The following is a 22,356-nucleotide window of genomic DNA, read 5'->3' on the forward strand; positions in this document are numbered from 1 at the left end:
TCCGTGATGCTGAGAAAGTCGTGGATAGCAAGTTCAGTGAGTTGGTCACACCACAGATAAAAATTACTGAGGGAGATAGTGAATGGGTGACCAACAGAGAGGAAGAGTAGGAAGGCAGTGCAGGGGTCCCCTGCGGTCATCTCCCTCCAAAACAGGTATACCGTTTTGGATACTCCACCAGCGAACAAATGTTATCTGTTTTTAATATAACGGGTCAGTTGCTGTCTTTTCTATGTTTCTACCTCTCTATCTCTGTTTTTTTTGTTTGTTGTTTTTTTTTTGGTGATTTGTATATTCTGTGAGACCTGGCAGGTAACACCTGTCTGTCTGCACACTGATTGCCTTGGCAACGGGCAGTTGAAAAAACTGTCTGTACTCACCAAGCATTGTTCTGTGAATTATAAATGCGATTTCATCTCGAGGATTTCATTTTCACATCGTTCACCTGACGAAGGAGGTAGCCTCCGAAAGCTTGTGAATTTAAAATAAAATTGCTGGACTATAACTTGGTGTTGTAAAATTGTTTACAATTGGATACTGTTGGGGGAGATGGCTCACCAGGGGAAGGTGGCAGCGGCCAGGTTCATAGCACCGTGGCTGGCACTGCTGCACAGGAGGGCAGGAAAAAGAGTGGCAGAGCTATAGTGATAGGGGACTCGATTGTAAGGGGAATAGACAGGCGTTTCTGCGGACGCAACCGAGACTCCAGGATGGTATGTTGCCTCCCTGGTGCAAGGGTCAGGGATGTCTCGGAGCGGCTGCAGGACATTCTGGAGGGGGAGGGTGAACAGCCAGTTGTCGTGGTGCATATAGGCACCAACGATATAGGTAAAAAACGGGATGAGGTCCTGCAAGCTGAATTTAGGGAGTTAGGAGTTAAACTAAAGAGTAGGACCTCAAAGGTAGTAATCTCAGGATTGCTACTAGTGCCACGGGCTAGTCAGAGTAGGAATGACAGGATAGCTAGGATGAATACGTGGCTTGAGAGATGGTGCAAGAGGGAGAGATTCAAATTCCTGGGCCATTGGAACCGGTTCTGGGGGAGGTGGGACCAGTACAAATTGGACGGTCTGCATCTGGGCAGGACTGGAACCAATGTCCTGGGGGAGTGTTTGCTAGTGCTGTTGGGGAGGGTTTAAACTAATGTGGCAGGGGGATGGGAACCGATGCAGGAAGTCAGTGGGAAGTAATGTGGTGACAGAAACAAAAGGCAGTAAGGGAGAGTGTACAGAACATGACCGGACAGATGGTCTGAGAAAACAGGGCAAAGACCAAGGGAAGTCTAGATTAAACTGCATTTATTTCAATGCAAGAAGTCTGATGGGCAAGGCAGATGAACTCAGGCCATGGATGGGTACATGGGACTGGGATGTTATAGCTATTACTGAAACATGGCTAATGGAGGGGCAGGACTGGCAGCTCAATGTTCCAGGGTACAGATGCTATAGGAAAGATAGAGCAGGAGGTAAGAGAGGAGGAGGAGTTGGGTTCTTGATTAGGGAGAACATCACGGCAGAAGTGAGAGGGGATATATCCGAGGGTTCGCCCACTGAGTCTATATGGGTAGAACTGAAAAATAAGAAGGGAGAGATCACTTTGATAGGATTGTACTACAGACCCCCAAATAGTCAACGGGAAATTGAGGAGCAAATATGTAAGGAGATTACAGACAGCTGCAAGAAAAATAGGGTGGTAATAGTAGGGGACTTTAACTTTCCCAACATTGACTGGGACAGCCATAGCATTAGGGGCTTGGATGGAGAGAAATTTGTTGAGTGTATTCAGGAGGAATTTCTCATTCAGTATGTGGATGGCCCGACTAGAGAGGGGGCAAAACTTGACCTCCTCTTGGGAAATAAGGAAGGGCAGGTGACAGAAGTGTTGGTGAGGGATCACTTTGGGACCAGTGATCATAATTCCATTAGTTTTAGGATAGCTATGGAGAATGATAGGTCTGGCCCAAAAGTTAAAATTCTAAATTGGGGAAAGGCCAATTTTGATGGTATTAGACAGGAACTTTCAGAAGTTGATTGGGAGAGTCTGTTGGCAGGCAAAGGGACGTCTGGTAAGTGGGAGGCTTTCAAAAGTGTGTTAACCAGGGTTCAGGGTAAGCACATTCCTTATAAAGTGAAGGGCAAGGCTGGTAGAAGTAGGGAACCTTGGATGACTCGGGAGATTGAGGCCCTAGTCAAAAAGAAGAAGGAGGCATATGACATGCATAGGCAGCTGGGATCAAGTGGATCCCTTGAAGAGTATAGTGATTGCCGGAGTAGAGTTAAGAGAGAAATCAGGAGGGCAAAAAGGGGACATGAGATTGATTTGGCAGATAAGGCAAAGGAGAATTCAAAGAGCTTCTACAAATACATAAAGGGCAAAAGAGTAACTAGGGAGAGAGTAGGGCTTCTTAAGGATCAACAAGGTCATCTATGTGAGGAACCACAAGAGATGGGTGAGATCCTGAATGAATATTTCACATCGGTATTTACGGTTGAGAAAGGCATGGATGTTAGGGAACTTGGGGAAATAAACAGTGATGTCTTGAGGAGTGTACATATTACAGAGAGGGAGGTGCTGGAAGTCTTAACGCGCATCAAGGTAGATAAATCTCCGGGACCTGATGAAATGTATCCCAGGACGTTATGGGAGGTTAGGGAGGAAATTGCAGGTCCCCTAGCAGAGATATTTGAATCATTGACAGCTACAGGTGAGGTGCCTGAAGATTGGAGGGTAGCAAATGTTGTGCCTTTGTTTAAGAAGGGCGGCAGGGAAAAGCCTGGGAACTACAGACCGGTGAGCCTGACATCTGTAGTGGGTAAGTTGTTAGAGGGTATTCTGAGGGACAGGATCTACAGGCATTTGGAGAGGCAGGGACTGATTAGGAACAGTCAGCATGGTTTTGTGAGAGGAAAATCATGTCTCACGAATTTGATTGAGTTTTTTGAAGGGGTAACCAAGAAGATAGATGAGGGCTGTGCAGTAGACGTGGTCTACATGGACTTCAGCAAAGCCTTTGACAAGGTACCGCATGGTAGGTTGTTACATAAGGTTAAATCTCACGGGATCCAAGGTGAGGTATCCAATTGGATACAAAATTGGCATGACGACAGAAGACAGAAGGTGGTTGTAGAGGGTTGTTTTTCAAACTGGAGGCCTGTGACCAGCGGTGTGCCTCAGGGATCGGTGCTGGGTCCGCTGTTATTTGTTATTTATATTAATGATTTGGATGAGAATTTAGGAGGCATGGTTAGTAAGTTTGCAGATGACACCAAGATTGGTGGCATTGTAGACAGTGAAGAAGGTTATCTAGGATTGCAACGGGATCTTGATAAATTGGGCCAGTGGGCCGATGAATGGCAGATGGAGTTTAATTTAGATAAATGTGAGGTGATGCATTTTGGGAGATCAAATCGGGCCAGGACCTACTCCGTTAATGGTAGGGCGTTGGGGAGAGTTATAGAACAAAGAGATCTAGGAGTACAGGTTCATAGCTCCTTGAAAGTGGAGTCACAGGTGGATAGGGTGGTGAAGAAGGTATTCGGCATGCTTGGTTTCATTGGTCAGAACATTGAATACAGGAGTTGGGATGTCTTGTTGAAGTTGTACAAGACATTAGTAAGGCCACACTTGGAATACTGTGTATAGTTCTGGTCAGCCTATTATAGAAAGGATATTATTAAACTAGAAAGAGTGCAGAAAAGATTTACTAGGATGCTACTGGGACTTGATGGTTTGACTTGCAGGGAGAGGTTAGATAGACTGGGACTTTTTTCCCTGGAGAGTAGGAGGTTAAGGGGTGATCTTATAGAAGTCTATAAAATAATGAGGGGCATAGATAAGGTAGATAGTCAAAATCTTTTCCCAAAGGTAGGGGAGTCTATAACGAGGGGGCATAGATTTAAGGTGAGAGGGGAGAGATACAAAAGGGTCCAGAGGGGCAATTTTTTCACTCAAAGGGTGGTGAGTGTCTGGAACGAGCTGCCAGAGGCAGTAATAGAGGCGGGTACAATTTTGTCTTTTAAAAAGCATTTGGACAGTTACATGGGTAAGATGGGTATCGAGGGATATGGGCCAAGTGCAGGCAATTGGGACTAGCTTAGTGGTATAAACTGGGCGACATGGACATGTTGGGCCGAAGGGCCTGTTTCCATGTTGTAACTTCTATGATTCTATGATTAAGAGGCCCGATGCTTCGAAAGCCAGGATCGCCTTCCAGTGAATGAGTCAGTTTAGTCAGTATGATGTTGGAAGATGGCATCAACTCGTGCCATGACACTTTTTTTTAAACTGGGAAAGATCGATGGCAATCAATTTAAATTTGAAAACTATAAAAAAGGACTAGTTGCATTATTATATCCTGTGACCTTGGTACAAAAGCAATCCAGACTTATGGGGTAAAGTCCCCTCTGTTTTATGACCAAAGACTTCTAAGCAAAATTAATTCCTGTTCCTAGTTGGCAATGGGCCACAACACAAAACTGCTCCTAATTGGTAATCTCATTAAGAAAAGCCACAAGATGTAGTGTATGGAAATAGGACACGGGTGCAGTACAGGATACATCTTGGAGGCTGAGAATGAAGCCACTTGGATAATGGGGACTTTATTCCAAATCTAACCACACTCTCTTGACCTCGGAGTGCTTGGTGCTGACTAAAAGAGAAAGTGCTCCATTCTCCAATGCAAATACCTTGACAAGTCTAAAGTTCACAAAACAAAACAACCTGTAATCTGACCTCGGCTGAGGTGCAGTTGACCAATATTAGAAATGGAGTCAGTAAAAGACTCCGTTTGTAAATATGTTGGCTAGTTCTGCACTAAAAGTGCAAATGACAGTCTGCTTTTATCTGCATTGTCTGTGCCTTTTGTCATTTAAAGACTTTGATTTTCTCCAATATTCTTTTGTCTAACAAAATGAATTTAATTCTCTCTTCATAACTTAAGACCAAGTCCCAGATTATGATTCTTCTCTGAATCCTGTCCAATACATTTATGGTCCTTTTAAAGAGAGAGTGGCCAAACTCATACTATTCCAAATAGGGTCCAATGACTTACGATTGCAAATATAAATGAAACACCCTTGTGACTGCTAAGCACCACATGGAATTTTTATTTTTCCTGACCATACCATTTTGAGTTAATTCGTTATTTTCAATTGAAAATCAGTTTAGATGGGCCAGCCCCTCCTATAGATTCTAGTTATATCACCCCTCTTAATGAAGCCACTTAATTATGACCTTGTGGGGCCTGACGCTGCATCTAAATTAGCCCGTTTCAAAACACAACCTTTTCATGCTGTACTCAGCTTTACTGTTAGCTGTTCCTATATTTATTATTTTATATTTTGATTGATATACATTGATTTTATTTTGCGATTTTCGTTAGTTTGTTTTGTTGCACTCCTTGTGCTCGATAGTGTTGCCCTTTGAAGGGGAAGCACTTGTTGAAGGGTTGGACTTTGCAGAATATCATTGGCCAAACTTAAAATAGGAGCCATTCATTACACTACAAGTAGAGTTCGGCTGTGACCAATCCGACTAGCCTAAATTAAAATCGGACCTTTTCCTACATAATGGATTATCTCTACGGTGCATCGGGCCAGTGTGCTTGGCTGATAACTGAAAGGTTCAGTTCAAATTCATCCAGAGAAGACCCGTTCACTGTGTTCAAACTCTAGTTCATACTTGAGTGACTTGAACATAGTCTTGTGGATGCGAGATGATACTGAGCTCTTTTTCCACTGCTGTTACAATCGTGTCCATTTCTCTGGCCTGGAGGCTTACCCCCTCCTCCTGTCTTCAACAGTTCTGATGAAAGGTCATCGACGAAACATTAACTTGGTTTCTCTCTTTACAGATGCTGCCTGACCAGCACTTTTTGTTTTTATTTCAGATTTCCAGCATCCACCATATTTTGCTTTTGTACTAATAGAAAGAAACTTGTGTGTACAGGAGTGGCTCATTTATTACATGGGGGTGCTACATTGGAGTGGCCTTAGAGTTGATCTGGAGCTACTTAACCTGAAGATGGTGATGGCAAGTTGCCCTTTTGAACTTCTACATTCCTTGTGGTCATGGTGCTCCATCAATGGAGTTAGGTAGGGAATGCCAGGATTTTGACCCAGTAACAATGAAGGAACAATGATGCGTGGTCAAGCTGGAGTGTGACTTGGAGGGGAAACTTGGGAGATGATGGTGTTCCCATGTTGTTGCTGCTCTTGTCCCTCTTGTTGGTAGAGGCCACAGGGCTGCATTTATATGGCGCCTATAGTGCCCCGAAGCACCTTACAATTAAGTACTGTTATAATGTAGGGACCTTGCTCACCTGAGGATATGCTCAGAATTAGAACCCCAAGTGGGAAGCAAGTCTGTCATTAAACTCAATAAATGCAATATACGTCAAGTCAGCACCTGCCTGACGATGCTGGATTCTGTCTGAATGGCAAGTAGACGATAGCTTGGTGTGTCAAGCTAAACCCTAAAGTCTCTCTGCTTGAAGCAGAATTCAGCTTTGACATTATTGTAGGTAGGAAACCATCTTCCAAAGAATAGGTTGGACACGCTCAGCTTCTTTGTTGTGGTTAGAATAAGCTTCATACTTCAAAATGATGAGCAATTCTGGGAAACAGCAACAAACAGGATCCGTGGCAAATGACACAACATTTTAATACAAGGAGTTGCAATTGCCAGTGGCTGAGGCAGGGTCAATCTGACAAGGGTATGTTGCGGTAGCTACTGCTCAAGATAATATTGGTGGGAAATGGTGCTGTCAGAAATTTGTAGGCTTAAAGTACAAATAGAATTGGAAGAAAATTAGGGAATCAAAATTGGAAAACAAGAGTCACTGATTAAAAAAAGAAAACCCTGACACAACATAATAGAGTAACTGAAACATTGCCGGATCAGGAGTAGCAATTGTTATCTTTCAAGAGGAATAGAATCATAGAATGGTTACAGCACAGAAGGAGGCCATTCAACCCACTGAACCTCTGCCAGTTTTTTGTAAGAGCAATCTAGTTAGTCCCATTCCCCCACTCTTTCCCTGTAGCCCTGCAAATTTTTTCCCTTCAAGTGTTTATCCAATTCCTTTTTGAAAGCCACAATTGAATCTGCTTCCACCACCCTTTCAGGCAGTGCATTCTAGATCATAACTACTCGCTGCGTAAAAAAAGTTTTTCCTCATGTCGCCTTTGATTCTTTTGTCAATCATCTTAATTCTGTGTCTTCTGGTTCTCGACCCTTCTGTCAATGGGAATAGTTTCTCTTTATTTGCTTTATCTAAACCCTTCATGATTTTGAACACTTCTATCAAATCTCTTAACTTTCTCTGCTCTAAGAAGAACAATCCTAGCTTCTCCAGTCTATCTATGTAACTGAAGTCCCTCATCCCTGGAACCATCTAGAATTTTTTTTCTGCACCCTCTCGAAGGCCTTGACATCCTTCCTAAAGTGCCCAGAATTGGACACAATACTCTAGTTGTGGCCGAACCAGTGTTTTATAAAAGGTTCAGCATAACTTCCTTGCTTTTGTACTCCATGCCTCTATTTATAAAGCCCAATAACCCATATGCTTTCTCAACCTGTCCTGCCACCTTCAAAGATTTCTGCACATATACCCCCAGATCTCTCTGTTCCTGCACTCCTTTTAGAATTGTACCCTTTAGTTTATATTGCCTCTCCTCGTTCTTCCTACGAAAATGTATCACTTCACATTTCTCGGCAATAAATTTCATATGCCACATGTCTGCCCATTTCACCAGCTTGTCTATGTCCTCATGAAGTCTATTACTATCCTTCTCACTGTTTACTACACCTCACCTTGTGTCATCTGCAAGTTTTGAATTTGTGCCCTGTACACCCAAGTCCAAGTCTAAGTCTAAGTCTTTAATAAGAACATAAGAAATAGGAGCAGGGGTAGTCCATATGGCTCCTCGAGCCTGCTCCATCATTCAATCAGATCATGGCTGATCTTCAGCCTCAACTCCACTTTCCTGCTGGATCCCCATATCCCTCGATTCCCTTAGAGTCGAAATATTTATCTATCTCAGCCTTGAGGAAGGAGGAAGTCTCCGAAAGCTTGTGAATTTAAAATAAAATTGCTGGACTATAACTTGGTGTTGTAAAATTGTTTACAATTGTCAACCCCAGTCCATCACCGGCATCTCCACATCTTGAATATACTCAATGACTCAGCATCCACAGCCCTCTGGGGTAGAGAATTCCAAAGATTCATAACCCTCTGTGTGAAGAAATTAAATGGCCAGCCCCATATCCTGCAACTATGCCCTCTAGTTCTAGAGTTTCCAGCCAGGGGAAACAACCTCTCAGCCTCTACCCTGACAAGCCCCCTCAGAATCTTGTATGTTTCAATGAGATCACCTCTCGTTCATCTAAACTCCAGACAGTATGGGCCCGATATTACCATGGCGGCGGGTTTGCGGTGGGGGGGCGATGGCGATTGAGCGCGTGGTTAAGGCGCCAGGTGAAATCAGTCTGCCCCGCGCGCAATCGCAGGCTGATTGGATCCACTTACCTCTTGTTCCGGGTTCCCCGCTGCTGAGCTGCGCGGCGGGCGGACTGCGCATGTGCAGTAAGGTCTGTCAGCTGGAGGAGCTCTATTTAAAGGGGCAGTCCTCCACTGACTGATGCTGCAAGAAATAGGAGAAATTACAGCATGGAGCAGCCCAGGGGGAAGGCTGCTCCCAGGTTTAATGATGCCTCACTCCAGCTCTTATTGGATGGGGTGAGGTGGAGGGGGAGGACAGAGATCATCCCCTCCGGCGGGCGGGAGGAAGCGGCCTGCCTCTGCCACCAAGAAGCCCTGGCTCGAGGTGGCAGAGGAGGTCACCTGCACCACCAACATATCGTGCACCTGCATTTGCTGCAATGACCTCAGTAGGTCAGCCAAAGTGAGTACACTTACTCATTCCCCCTACACTCAGTCTGCCACATCACCGCCCCCACCCCACATCTCCTTCTGCACAGCCAACACTACACTGTCACATCACTTCTCACACCCACTCAAACCTCATCCTCATCTTACCCGCACTTACTCACCTCGCCAGTACTCATCCTGCCACTACCACTCAACCCAATCCTCATACAATCTCATGGCTCTATCTCATACTCACCCTCTCGTGCATCTCTTTCACAGTCAGCCTCACTCAACCTGCCACTACCTGTGCTGCAACCACAGGGCATGCATCACATATGTGCAGTAGGCAGCGTAAGGCAAACATGTTGTGAGCATGAAGGGGATGCACAAAGGTGTTTGAGGGTTTGTCATGGTTTTTACTTATATTTAATTTCTGACCAACTCACATCACATATTATATTGGCACCACTACTGCCACGTCTTTGCGAATCATGTCTGGTTTGTGCAATAATGCCCTTTCCTGAGGATCACAATGAAGAACCACACCTGATGCCACCCATTGTGTCACTGCAGAGTGGGTGTAGGTGTATTTGCAGGGCTCTTTTGTGCAGACGACTGAGAGACGTAGGCGATGTCCCCGGTGGCACCCTGGAAGGATGCGGAGGAGAAGTTGTTGAGGGCAGTGGTGACTTTGACAGCGACAGGTAAGAAGATGGTGCTCGGGAGCAGCTGGGCATGAAGGAGGCTGCAGATGTCCACGACTACATGTCGAGTGACTCTGAGCCTCCATGTGCACTGCTGCTCAGAGAGGTCCAGGAAGCTGAGCCTCGGTCTGTGGACCCTGTGGCGAGGGTAGTGCCCTCTGCGACGCCTCCCTCCTGCTGTGCAGGTGGATGTGTCACAGCACTGTGTTGTGGAGCTCCACGTGTCAGAGGTAGACGGCGTGGCCGGCGATGCTGTTTGCCCTCAGAGGGGGTCATGACTGCAGCTACGGCGGCCCCCATCCGGAAGATGTACATCTGAGGGGGTCCGCAAGGTAGGTACATATGTCTGGACACCGGGGTAAGTGCACAAGTTGGTGCATTTTGTTGTTAGGAGGAGGGTGGTGGAGGCCAAACTTTGTCCAAAGTGACAGAGTGGCCTCCTGCAATGAGTGAGGGTCTCCCCCCGCCCCCTCACCTGTCAAATGGACCTTTGCAGCTGCCACAGGCTGATGGCTGCAACACGTCCATTTGAACTGGAAGTGTTTCCCCCAGTACGGGAAGCAGTCCCAGTTGTTTGCAAAATCCCAACGCTCCCAAAATATCACGTTAATCAGGTCTGTAAACGACCTGAAATACCAAAATAAATACCTTAAATGGCACCCCGCCGGCTTTAATTGCCGGCGGGAGTCCCACATGCGCGCGCATGTCAGCGCGTCAGTGGGGAACCCAGAAATGGGGCGGGTTGGAGCCGGGCTCCCGCCCCGCCCCGGGAATCCCCGATTTTCATAGCCCCCCCCCCCCCCCGCCAGGAACGCACCCGATTGCGGGTGCTAAAATATAGAGCCCTATAGGTCCATTCTACTCAACCTCTCCTCATAGGACAACCCTTTCATCCCAGGAATTAATCTCGTGAACCTTTGTTACACGGCCTTTAAGGCAAGTATATCCTTCCTTAGATAAGACGACCAAAACTGTATGTAATACTCCAGTTGAGGTCTCACCAAAGCCCTGTACAACTGTAGTTAGACTTCCTTACTCTTGTAATCCAACCCCCTTGCAATAAATGCCAACAGGCCATTTGCCTTCCTAATTCCTTGCTATACCTGCATGCTATCTTTTTGTGTTTCTTGTACCAGGACACCCAAGTCTCTCTGGACACCAACATTTAATAGTTTCTCATCACTTAAAAAAATTCTGTTTTTCTAATCTTCCTACCAAAGTGAATAACCTCACATTTCCCCACATTATACTCCATCGACCACCTTCTTGCCCACTCACTTAACCAGTCTATATCCCTTTGCAGACTCTGTGTCCTCCTCACAGCTTACTTTCTCACCTAGCTTTGTATCTTCAGCAAACTTAGATACACTACACTTGGTCCCTTCACCCAAGTCATTAATATAGATTGTAAATAGCTGAGGCCCAAGCACTGATCCTTGCGGCACTCCACTAGTTACAGCCTGCCAACCTGAAAATGACCTGTTTACCCCCACTCTGTTTTCTGTCCGTTAACCAATCCTCTATCTATGCTAATGTTACCCCCAATCCCATGAGCCCTTACCTTGTTTAACAACCTTATGAGGCACCGTTTCAAATGCCCTTTGAAAATCCAAATATCCAACATCCACTGGTTCCCCTTTATCTACCCTGCCAGTTACATCCTCAAAAAATTCTAATAAATTTGTCAAATAAGATTTCGCTTTCATAAAGCCATGTTGACTCTGCCTAATCATATTATGATATTCTAAGTGCCCTGTTACCACTTCCTTAATAATGGCTTCCAACATTTTCCCGACGACTGATGTCAGGCTAACTGGCCTGTAGTTCCCCATTTTCTTTCTCCCTCCTTTCTTGAATAGCGGGGTTACATTTGCTACCTTCCAATCCGCTAGGGCCGTTGTAGAATCTAGGGAATTTTGGAAGATCATAACCAATGCATCCACTATCTCTGCAGCCATCTCTTTTCGAATCCTCGGATGTAGGCCATTAGGTCCAGGGGATTTATCGATATACATCAAAAAAAGCAGTGGTCCTAGTACCAACCTCTAGCGTACAAGGTATGCGATGGGAACACCATTGTATACTTTCCTCCAGTCCGAAAAACAACCGTTCACCACTACTCTCTATTTCCTGTCACTGAGCCAATTTCATATCCATGCTGCCACTGCCCCTTTTATTCCATGGGCTTCAATTTTGCTTACAAGTCTATTACGTGGCACTTTATCAAGCACCTTTTGGAAGTCCATATACACCAACCGCATTGCCCTCATCAACCCTCTCTGTTACCTCATCACAAAACTCAATCAAGTTAGTTAAACATGATTTGCCTTTAACAAATCAGTGTTGGTTATCCTGTATTAATCCACACTTGTCCACTTATTCATTTTGTCCCGGATTATCGTTTTTAAAAGCCAGGGATGGAAGAAAGGGAAAAGGGATAATAATATCAATGAGAGACAATATCACAGTACTAGAGCATAATATTTTTAAAAAAGTCATCCAAACAGACTCTTGTCGGATGAAGCTGAGAAACACCAAAGGATCAACCACATTAGTAGGAATATATTATATTCTGAACAATGGAAAGGAAATTGAGGCTGAATTATGCAGACAAACTAGAGAGCAATCTATGAACAAGAAGTTATCATTTCAGGAGATTTTGATTATCCAAAAGTAGACTGGAATAGGAAAAGTGGTTGTGGTGGGAAAGAAGGTTTTTTTTTTGAGGTCTGTTCGGAATTGGTTTGTCAATTAATATGTTGTTACTCCAACAAGGAAGGAAATACTTTTTGACTTGGTTCTGAGTAATGATGCAGAATAAGTGGTTGATCTAAAAGTAGGGCAGTAAAGAAAAAGAGCAGACAAAATATTTTATTATGAAAAAGCAAATTATTTCAAAGATAAAAAGGGAACCGTGCCCAGATTGTACTCTTGCCACTGATTCCACCGTCTCCCTGGCTTGAACCAGACTGTTTGAAACCTCTCCACTTCCCATTCCTCCTTTAAGACACTCCTTAAAACCCGTCTCTTTGACCATGCTTTTAATCACCCCATCGAATATCTCTTTTGGCTCGGTGTCAATTTTTGTCTGATTTTGCTCATTTGAAGTGCCTAGGGACATTCTTCTATGTTAAAGGCGGTATATATATAAATGCAAGTTGTTGTTGTAAAATTGGCAAACAGCACCGTAGATCAGCATTGGGAAATATTTAAACAGGATTTGGAAAAGGGTACACACCAAGCACGTTCCAATAAGGAAAAAAGAGAATGTATCAAAGGCTGGATTCCACGGATAAATACGGAGATTAGATCAAATTTGAAACTGAAAAAAAAGCATTTAGCACTTACAGGGAGGTAACAAAAAACAAAGCCAGGACAAATCTATAAGATATTAACTGTGTTAATTTGGGCATCACCATTCCCCAACAATCACGCCTGCAGCTGCGCACTTCTACCACTAGATGGAACGTCATAAACCCCATACCAAAAGCATAAGTAATGTACTCTGAGGGAAATTCAATTTGTTCTGACTTTCTTTGGGAATTGGCATGAGATCCACTAGTAGAAGTATACAAGAAAGCTGCAAAAGGGGAGATTAAAAAGACTAAGATATTTATCAGAGCAAACAAGCAAAAAACACAAAGGGCAATACAATAATTTCTAGAGGCACACTAGTACTAAGATGTACTGGAGAATAAGGGAATGGGCGAGATACTAAACAAGCACTTTGCATGTTGTCACTGAGGAGGTGTATATTACAATTGTGAAAGCATTAGAATTCTGTGTAGAACAGTTAGTGGTGGTTGATACTCGGAGAAATAGTACAAAATAAGTTATTCAGTAAAATTAAAAGTAAACAAATCACTGGGACCTGATGGTTTACGCCTAAGGATCTGGAGGGAAACTACGGAAGAAATAGCAGGGCCTCCGACTAGAATTTTTCAAAAGTCTTTGCAAAGGAAAATTGTGACAGAAGATGGTAGTGGTTGTTGGAGGCCAATCATCTCAGCCCCAGGACATTGCTGCAGGAGTTTCTCAGGGCAGTGTCCTAGGCCCAACCATCTTCAGCTGCTTCATCAATGACCTTCCCTCCATCATAAGGTCAGAAATGGGGATGTTTGCTGATGATTGCAGTGTTCAGTTCCATTCGTAACACCTCAGATAATGAAGCAGTCCGTGCCTGCATGCAGCAAGACCTGGACAACATCCAGGCTTGGGCTGATAAGTGGCAAGTAACATTCGCACCAGACAAGTGCCTGGCAATGACCATCTCCAACAAGAGTCTAACCACCTCCCTATGACAATCAATGGCATTACCATCACCGAATCCCCCACCATCAAATCCTAGGGTCACCATTGACCAGAAACTTAACTGGACCAGCCATATAAATACTATGGCTACAAGAGCAGATCAGAGGCTGGGTATTCTGCGGCGCGTGACTCACCTCCTGACTCCCCAAAGCCTTTCCACCATCTACAAGGAACAAGTCAGGAGTGTGATGGAATACTCTCCACTTGCCAGGATGAGTGCAGCTCCAACAACACTCAAGAAGCTCGACACCATCCAGAACAAAGCAGCCCGCTTGATTGGCACCCCATCCACCACCCTAAACATTCACTCCCTTCACCACCGGCGCACTATGGCTGCAGCGTGTACCATCCACAGGATGCACTGCCCAAGGCTTCTTCGACAGCACCTCCCAAACCCGCGATCTTTACCACCTAGAAGGACAAGGGCAGCAGGCACATGGAAACACCACCACCTGCACATTCGCCTCCAAGTCACACACCATCCCGACTTGGAGATATATCGCCGTTCCTTCATCGTCGCAGGGTCAAAATCCTGGAACTCCCTACCTAACACCACTGTGGGAGAACTTTCACCACACGGACTGCAGCGGTTCAAGAAGGCGGCTCACCACCACCTTCTCAAGGGCAATTAGGGGTGGGCAATAAATGCTGGCCTTGCCAGTGACGTCCACATCCCATGAATGAATAAAAAGAAAGACTGGAAGGTGGCAAATGTGAGACCCTTTTTCAAAATGGGATAACTCAAGGAATTATAGATCAGTTAGTCTTACTTCAGTCATTAGTGAACTATTAGATAATATGCAACAATGTTGTCCAATAGAAATCGTTGACTAGCCACACGTGTGGCTAAGGAGACACCATTTTAGCCACATGCACTAATTTTAGTACAATACACCTTACACACAATACAAATATATTTCATGGTGTATTTACTTAATAAACATCTACTACCATTCAGTGCAAAACTTTGTAGTCTTTCCCTTTCACCAAAGTTTGAAATTCTGGTCTGAATTTATCAGGCACAGTACACCTTAGAGCAGCTTTTAAGTTTTTGTCCAGCAGCTGCGAGCAGTACTTTAACTTCAGTGATTGCGGAGAATATTGACTCACATAACAAGACATGGCAGACTCGCCCATGCTCTCCATCCAGAACACAGCTGGATGCTGCTAGCCCTTTGCCATGACATGCCCTAATGTAGCAGCTCGTTATAGGTTCGGCTTGCTTTCTTCTGCTGGCCTGGAGCGGTTATTCTGATTGGGCGAGCTGACCACAATGACAGCTGCCTTCTCCATACAATGTTGCTGGTGTTTCCAAGGTGCTGACGTCCGGAGTTTTCACCCGTGTTACACACCATTTTAACAGATAGCCAATGAAGTAAAGCATACACAATGATCAAAAAAACTTGTACACTCTGCTTTTTGTCTACCATTTTAGCAACAAATGCACAAAAAGGTTAAAGTACACATGCATATGCCGTGCGAGTGAGTAATGAGATCATATACTCAACGACGGTGTCTATTACTCATCTTTTATTTAATAATCAAAAATACAATTAGCCACATGTGGCTAGTGACTAATGTATTGGACAGCACTGGTATATAATATGGGGTGAAACCACTAAGCAGGATTTCTAAAAGGCAAGTGGCGCTTGACCAATTTTAAAGAATTCTTTGAAAAGATAACTCAGGATAGATAAAGGAAATGCAGTGGATGTAGTTCACATGGATTTTCTAAAAGCATTTGAAAGGGTACCACATAAGACAGCGTTATGGCACATGAAATGAAGGAAAATGTCAGCAAAGGATAGAGATGGATGAGGGTAGAAAGCAAAGGTTAGGAGTAAAAGGAAGTTTTACAGAATGGAAATTATTTTGAACCTTTCATACGGGATCCTGGGCTTTATAAATAGAGGCATCGAGTACAAAAGCAAGGAAATTATTTTGAACCTTTTATAAAACACTGGTTCGGTCACAACTGGAGTATTCTGTTCATTTCTGGGCACCGCACTTTAGGAAGGATGTGAAGGCCCAGAGAGTGTGCAGAAAAGATTTACTAGAATGGTTCCAGAGATGAAGGACTTCAGTTATGTGGATAGACTGGAGAAGCTGGGGTTGTTTTCCTTAGAGCAGAGAAGATTGAGAGGAGATTTGATAGAGGTATTCAAAATCATGAGGGGTCGAGACAGAGTAAATAGAGAGAAACTGTTCCCATTGGCAGAAGGGTCAAGAACTAGAGGACACAGATTTAAGGTGATTGGCAAAAGAACCAAAGGCGACATGAGGAAAAACTTTTTTTACGCAGCGAGTGGTTATGATCTGGAATGCAGTGCCTGAGGGGGTGGTGGAGGCAGATTCAATTGTGGCTTTCAAAAAGGAATTGGATTAGTACTTGAAGGGAAAAAATATGCAGGGCTATGGGGAAAAGGCAGGGAAGTGGGACTAGCTGGATTGCTCTTAGAGAGCTGGCATGGGCTTGATGGGAAAATGGCCTCCTTCTGTGCTGTTACCATTCTATGATTCACTGGTTAGTGAGACAGTAATAAGAGGGCTCTATCATCTTAAAGGGACAGCGCCCCCCCCCACCATTATTTGTCCAGTGGATGATGGAACAATTCTACTTGAAAGTTCTTTTTTATCATTTCCATAACACTTTCTCTCAAACAAAATGTACTTAACAGAATTTTGCACTTTTAATAGATTTTCAGTTGCACTTCTACATGGTTTACAGGTTAGAAAATCTAAAATATGCCAGGCCCTTTCAACGATTAGTGCCTAGTGCTTTATAATGTGCAATGATCAGACTTAAAGAATTACACAATGAGAAAATAAGCAGCACCTCACTTAACTAGTTTCAGACATCTTTTTCTTACCAATGAATTTTACCTTCTTCTTGTCACACTGACTTTTCAAAATGTTTGAAAATGAGCAAAACTGGAGTATTTTTATTTCAAAAGTAGAACACATTATGAATTTGTCCACTTATACCAAATTGTCTACTTTTTTGCATTCAGTAAACAGCAAGGAAAAGACAACAGCAATGGGAAATGGACACGGAAAAGGTACATAAACTGAAATGTGTTTCCTAAGTATTTCTTTTAATAAATCAAATTAAACAAAGAGTCTATAAACAACAAAGGGAAATCTTATCATGTTATCAGAAATAGATTTCTCTGTTGCTCCCACACCAGAAAAGATTTACTGTTGCTATTTATAGGTTCTGTTTGATTTATCAAAAGCACTTAGGAAACAAATTTCTCTTTGTGTACCTTTAATTATACAGCTTCCACAAATAAAATTCCAAATGTGTGGGGAAAAAAAATGTAAAAAAATCCACTGAACTGGAACTATTTTTATTCTATGAAGTTTAACTGTATCTATAAGAATGAAGGGAGCAATTTTAATCCCACCGGCTTAGCAGAAACCAGGCGAGTGGCCAGTTAAAATCACCCAGGTTATTTAACTGCCGGAAAGCCAGCAGGATCTCACCGTTCACAATTTCAACCTGCATCTCTGATCAGGTGGCAAGGATACCTGCCCAAAGTCGGCGAGATCTTCTTTAAATGCGCATGGTGGGTCCTGATGATGTTTTAGTTTTACATTAAAATCCTGCACCCCAGCAGAGATGGGAGACTTTCAACCCATGAGTATGGCTTGGGCTCTAAGGTAAGGTCAGATTGAACAATAGATATGTTCATCCATTGTTCAATCCAGTCAACATTAACAATTCCATTTAAATGGCCTTAATAGAAGGAGATGGTAGAAAGTTTAACTGTGTGACATTTCAGCAAATGTAACACTGGTTCTCAGCAAGCATTTTGAATTAATAAAAAAAACTTGAAAAAAAAACAAACTGACTTTTCAAAATGTTTGAAAATGAGCAAATCTTCATGATTTTTTTTTTTAAACGACTGATACATCAGGTGTTCAGGTAAATGTGCCAACTATTCTTTTGAGGGTTTCCTTCCCTGAATCATAATCAAAATGTATTGCATTCTTTGGCCCCTAAGAGTGCCCAGAATATGCATTCATAGATAGGCACCCTTGCACTACGCAGAAATGTAGACTTCTGTTACTGAGGTACAGTATTTCTCATTCTTTAAATAAATCTAAACACCAACAAATAAAATATCACCTGCATGCCATGGGGGAAAGCACCTTTAAAGAATTCCTACCATGACCAGTTGGGTGTTAACCCCCTCCCTCATGTACACATTTATATACAGGCATGCAGATCAGTCCAGGTTTCTGCATTGCAGATGGCCTCAGGAGGAGAATTGGCACTGGGTTAGATTTAGGGAAGGCAGTCAAGACAATTAAGTCACTTCCAAGTGCTGGTAGGTGACTTGAATATTGTGGCCACATGACTGGACAGTTTTGTACAGTGCAGGTCTGATAACTAAACCCAAGTTAGCCTGTTCATATCCAATACTGAATAACATTGTGGAGAATCAGAGGATCCTGAAGTTTTCTCCTCAGCTGCTTAAGCTGATGTAGAATATGGTTTATCAACGGAATCCGGATGGAAAAGTATCACCTGCATTTGATTTTCCACCTGATATGGAAGTGCAGGAGTTCTACAGTTCTGAAATGGATCCAAAGATCTCTAATTAAGAGGCCTGATGCTTCGAAAGCCAGGATCCCCTTCCAGTGAATGAGTCAGTTTAGTCAGTATGATGATGGAAGATGGCATCAACTCTTGCCATGACACTTTTTTTTTAAACTGGGAAAGATCGATCGCAATCAATTTAAATTTGAATACTATAAAGAGGGACTAGTTGTATCATTGTATCCTATGACCTTGGTACAAAAGCAATCCACACTTATGGGGTAAAGTCCCTTCTGTTTTATGACCAAAAAGTTCTATGCAAAATTAATTTGGGCAGTCTAATTCTGCTCCGATTTGTTAATTTCACTCAGCGAAGCCACAAGATGGTGGGTGTGGGAATAGGACAAGGGTGCAATACAGGATACATTTTGGAGGTTGAGATTGAAGCACACTGGGGTAGAGGGGACTTTATTCTGAATGTAACCACACTCCCTTAACCTAGGAGTGCTTGGTGCTGACATTGAAAGACATATATTTGCCTTCGAGGCGGTGCAGCGAAGGTTCACTAGATTAATTCCTAGGATGAGAGGGTTGTCCTAAGAGGTGAGGTTGAGTAGAATGGGCCTATACTCTCTGGAGTTTGGAAGAATGAGAGGTGATCTCATTGAAACATATAAGATTATGAGGGGGTTTGGCAGCGTAGATGCTGAGAAGTTATTTCCCATGGCTGGAGAGTCTAGAACTAGGGGGCATAGTCGCAGGATAAGGGTTTAGCCATTCATGACTGAGATGAGGAGGAATTTCTTCACTCAGAGGGTTGTGAATCTTTGAAATTCTCTACCCCAGAGGGCTGTGGATGCTGAGTCAGAAATGGGGGAAATTATAATGGGGAGCAAAGAAATGGCAGAACAATTAAACACATATTTTGGTTCAATCTTCACAAAGGAGGACACAAATAACCTCCCAGAAATGTTAGGGAACCAAGGGTCTAGTGAGAGGGAGGAACTGAAGGCAACCAGTATTAGTAAAAAAAAAGTGCTAGGGAAATTAATGGGGCTAAAGGCTGACAAATCCCCAGGGCCTGATAATCTAAATCCCAGAGTAGTAAAGGAAGTGGCCCTGGAAATAGTGGATGCATTGGTGGTCATCTTCCAAAATTCTATAGACTCTGGAACAGTTCCTACAGATTGGAGGGTGGCAAATGTAACCCCACTATTTAAAAAAGGAGGAAATTATAGACCAGTTAGCCTAACATAAGTAGTGGGGAAAATGCTAGAGTCTATTATAAAAGATGTGATAATAGAACACTTGGAGGGCATTAACAGGATTGGACAAAGTCAGCATGGGTTTATGAAAGGGAAGTCATGCTTAACAAATCTACTGGAGTTTTTTGAGGATGTAACTAGTAGAATAGATAGGTTGAGAACCAGTGGATGTGGTGTACTTGGATTTTCAGAAGGCTTTTGATAAGATCCCACACAAGAGGTTAGTGTGCAAAATTAACGCACATGGGATTGGGGGGAATATACTGGCATGGATTGAGAATTGGTTGACAGACAGGAAACAGGGTGACAGGCAGTGAATAGTGGGGTGCTGCAGGGATCAGTGCTTGGGCCCCAGCTATTCACAATATATATCAATGATTTGGATGAGGAAACTAAATGTAACATTTCCAAGTTTGCAGACGACACAAAGCTGGGGTGGAATGTGAGCTGTGAGGAGGATGCGAAGAGGCTCCAGTGTGATTTAGACAAGTTGGGTGAGTGGGCAAGAACATGGCAGATGCAGTATAACATGGATAAATGTGAGGTTATCCACTTTGGTTGTAAAAACAGAAAGGCAGATTAATATCTGAATGGTGATAGATTGGGAAAAGGGGAGGTGCAACGAGACCTGGGTGTCCTTGTACACCAGTCGCTGAAAGCGAGCATTCAGCTGCAGCAAGCAGTTAGGAAGGCGAATGGTATGTTGGCCTTCATTGCAAGAGGATTTGAGTACAGGAGCAGGGATGTCTTACTGCAGTTATACAGGGCCTTGGTGAGACCACATCTGGAGTATTGTGTGCAGTTTTGGTCTCCTTATCTGAGGAAGGATGTCCTTGCCATGGAGGGAGTGCAACGAAGGTTTACCAGACTGATTCCTGGGATGGCAGGACTGACGTATGAGGGGAGATTGGGTCGACTAGGCCTATATTCACTAGAGTTTAGAAGAATGAGAGGTGATCTCATCGAAACATATAAAATTCTAACAGGACTAGACAGACTAGATGCAGGGAAGATGTTCCCGATGGCTGGGGAGTCCAGAACCAGAGGTCACAGTCTCAGGATACGGGGTATGCCATTTAGAACCGAGATGAGGAGAAATTTCTTCACTCAGAGGGTGGTGAACCTGTAGAATTCTCTACCACAGAAGGCAATGGAGGGCAAGTCATTAGATGTATTTAAGAAGGAGATAGATATATTTCTTCATGCTTTTGGGATCAAGAGATATGGGGAAAAAGCAGGAACAGGGTACTGAGTTGGACGATCAGCCATGATAATTTTGAATGGCGGAGCAGGCCCGAAGGGCCGAATGGCCTACTCTTGCTCCTATTTTCTATGTTTCTATGAGTTGTTGAGTATATTCAAGGCTGAGATAGATAGAATTTTGGACTCTAGGGGAATCAAGGGATATGGTGATCGGGCAGGTAAGTGGCGTTGAGGTCGAAGATCAGCCATGATCTGATTGAATGGTGGAGCAGGCTCGAGGGGCCATGTGGCCTACTCCTGCTCCTATTTCTTATGTTCTCATTGGATGCCTAAAAGGGAAAGTGAGGCATTCTCCAACACAAACACCTTGACGAGTCCAAAGTTCACGAAAAAAACCCTGTAATCTGACCTTGGCTGAGGTGCAGTTGACCAATATTAGAAATGGAGTAAAGTAAAAGAAAAACATTTTCTTCCAAACTGCAGTCTCCGTTTGTAAATGTGTTGTCTAGTTCAGCACTAAAAGTGCAAATGACAGTCTGCTTATATCTGCATTGTCTGTGCCTTTTGTCATTTAAAGACTTTGATTTTCTCCTATCCCAATATTCTTTTGTCTAACAAAATAAATTTAATTCTGTGAGCTTCACTTCATAAATTAAGACCAAGTCATTACACTCCCAGTAGAGTTGGGCAGTGACCAATCCTATTAGCCCAAGTTAAAATCGGACCTTTTCCTACATAGAGAGATATCTCTATGGTGCAACGGGCCAGCATGCTTGGCTGTTAACTGAAAGGTTCAGTTCAAATTCACCCAGGGAAGACCCATTCACTATATTCCAACTCTAGTTCGTACGCTGGCGACTTGAACGTAGTCTTGTGGTGTTCGTTGGCTCAGTGGAAGCAGAGCTCAGCATCATGTCGAGTAAAGACAGGAGAAAGGGTTCACTGTGCAAGGGGAAGCCCCCTGGCTAAAGAAGTGGGCACGGAGGCGGAAGAGTTCATATCATCTTGAGAGACGATACCAAGCTCTTTTTCCACCGTAATCGCCAGTGCGCCCATTTCTCTGGCCAGTAGGCTTACCCATTCTCCTGTCTTCAGCAGTTCTTATGAAAAGTCATTGACGAAACATTAACTGGGTTTATCTCTTCATGGATGCTGCCTGACCTGCTGAGCGTTTCCAGCATTTTCTATTTTTATTTAAGATTGCCAGCATCTGCAGTATTTTGCTTTTGTACTAGTAGAAAGAAAATTGTGTGCACTGGAGTGGCTCCATTTACTGCATGGGGATGCTACTTTGGACCAGCTTTAAATTTGATCCAGAGCTGCCTGTTCCGAAGAAAACTATTACCAGCCGAATTTATTGTAGAATAATGCTGGAAACCCAGCAGATAGTTTTCTTAGGGTCGGACAACTCCAGATTGCCTCATGGGCTACTCCAAATAGCACCTGCAGTGCATCACT

General features: G+C 43.6%; 1 protein-coding gene across 2 annotated transcripts in view; it reads right to left on the reverse strand.

Moving 5' to 3' along the window:
- The window catches only part of kif18a (kinesin family member 18A), a 135,941-nt gene that overhangs the window by 32,930 nt on the left and 80,655 nt on the right, over positions 1-22,356 (reverse strand). The window lies entirely within an intron of this gene.

The sequence above is a fragment of the Heptranchias perlo genome, chromosome 12 (genome assembly GCF_035084215.1).
Source record: "Heptranchias perlo isolate sHepPer1 chromosome 12, sHepPer1.hap1, whole genome shotgun sequence".
Taxonomy (NCBI): Eukaryota; Metazoa; Chordata; class Chondrichthyes; order Hexanchiformes; family Hexanchidae; genus Heptranchias; species Heptranchias perlo.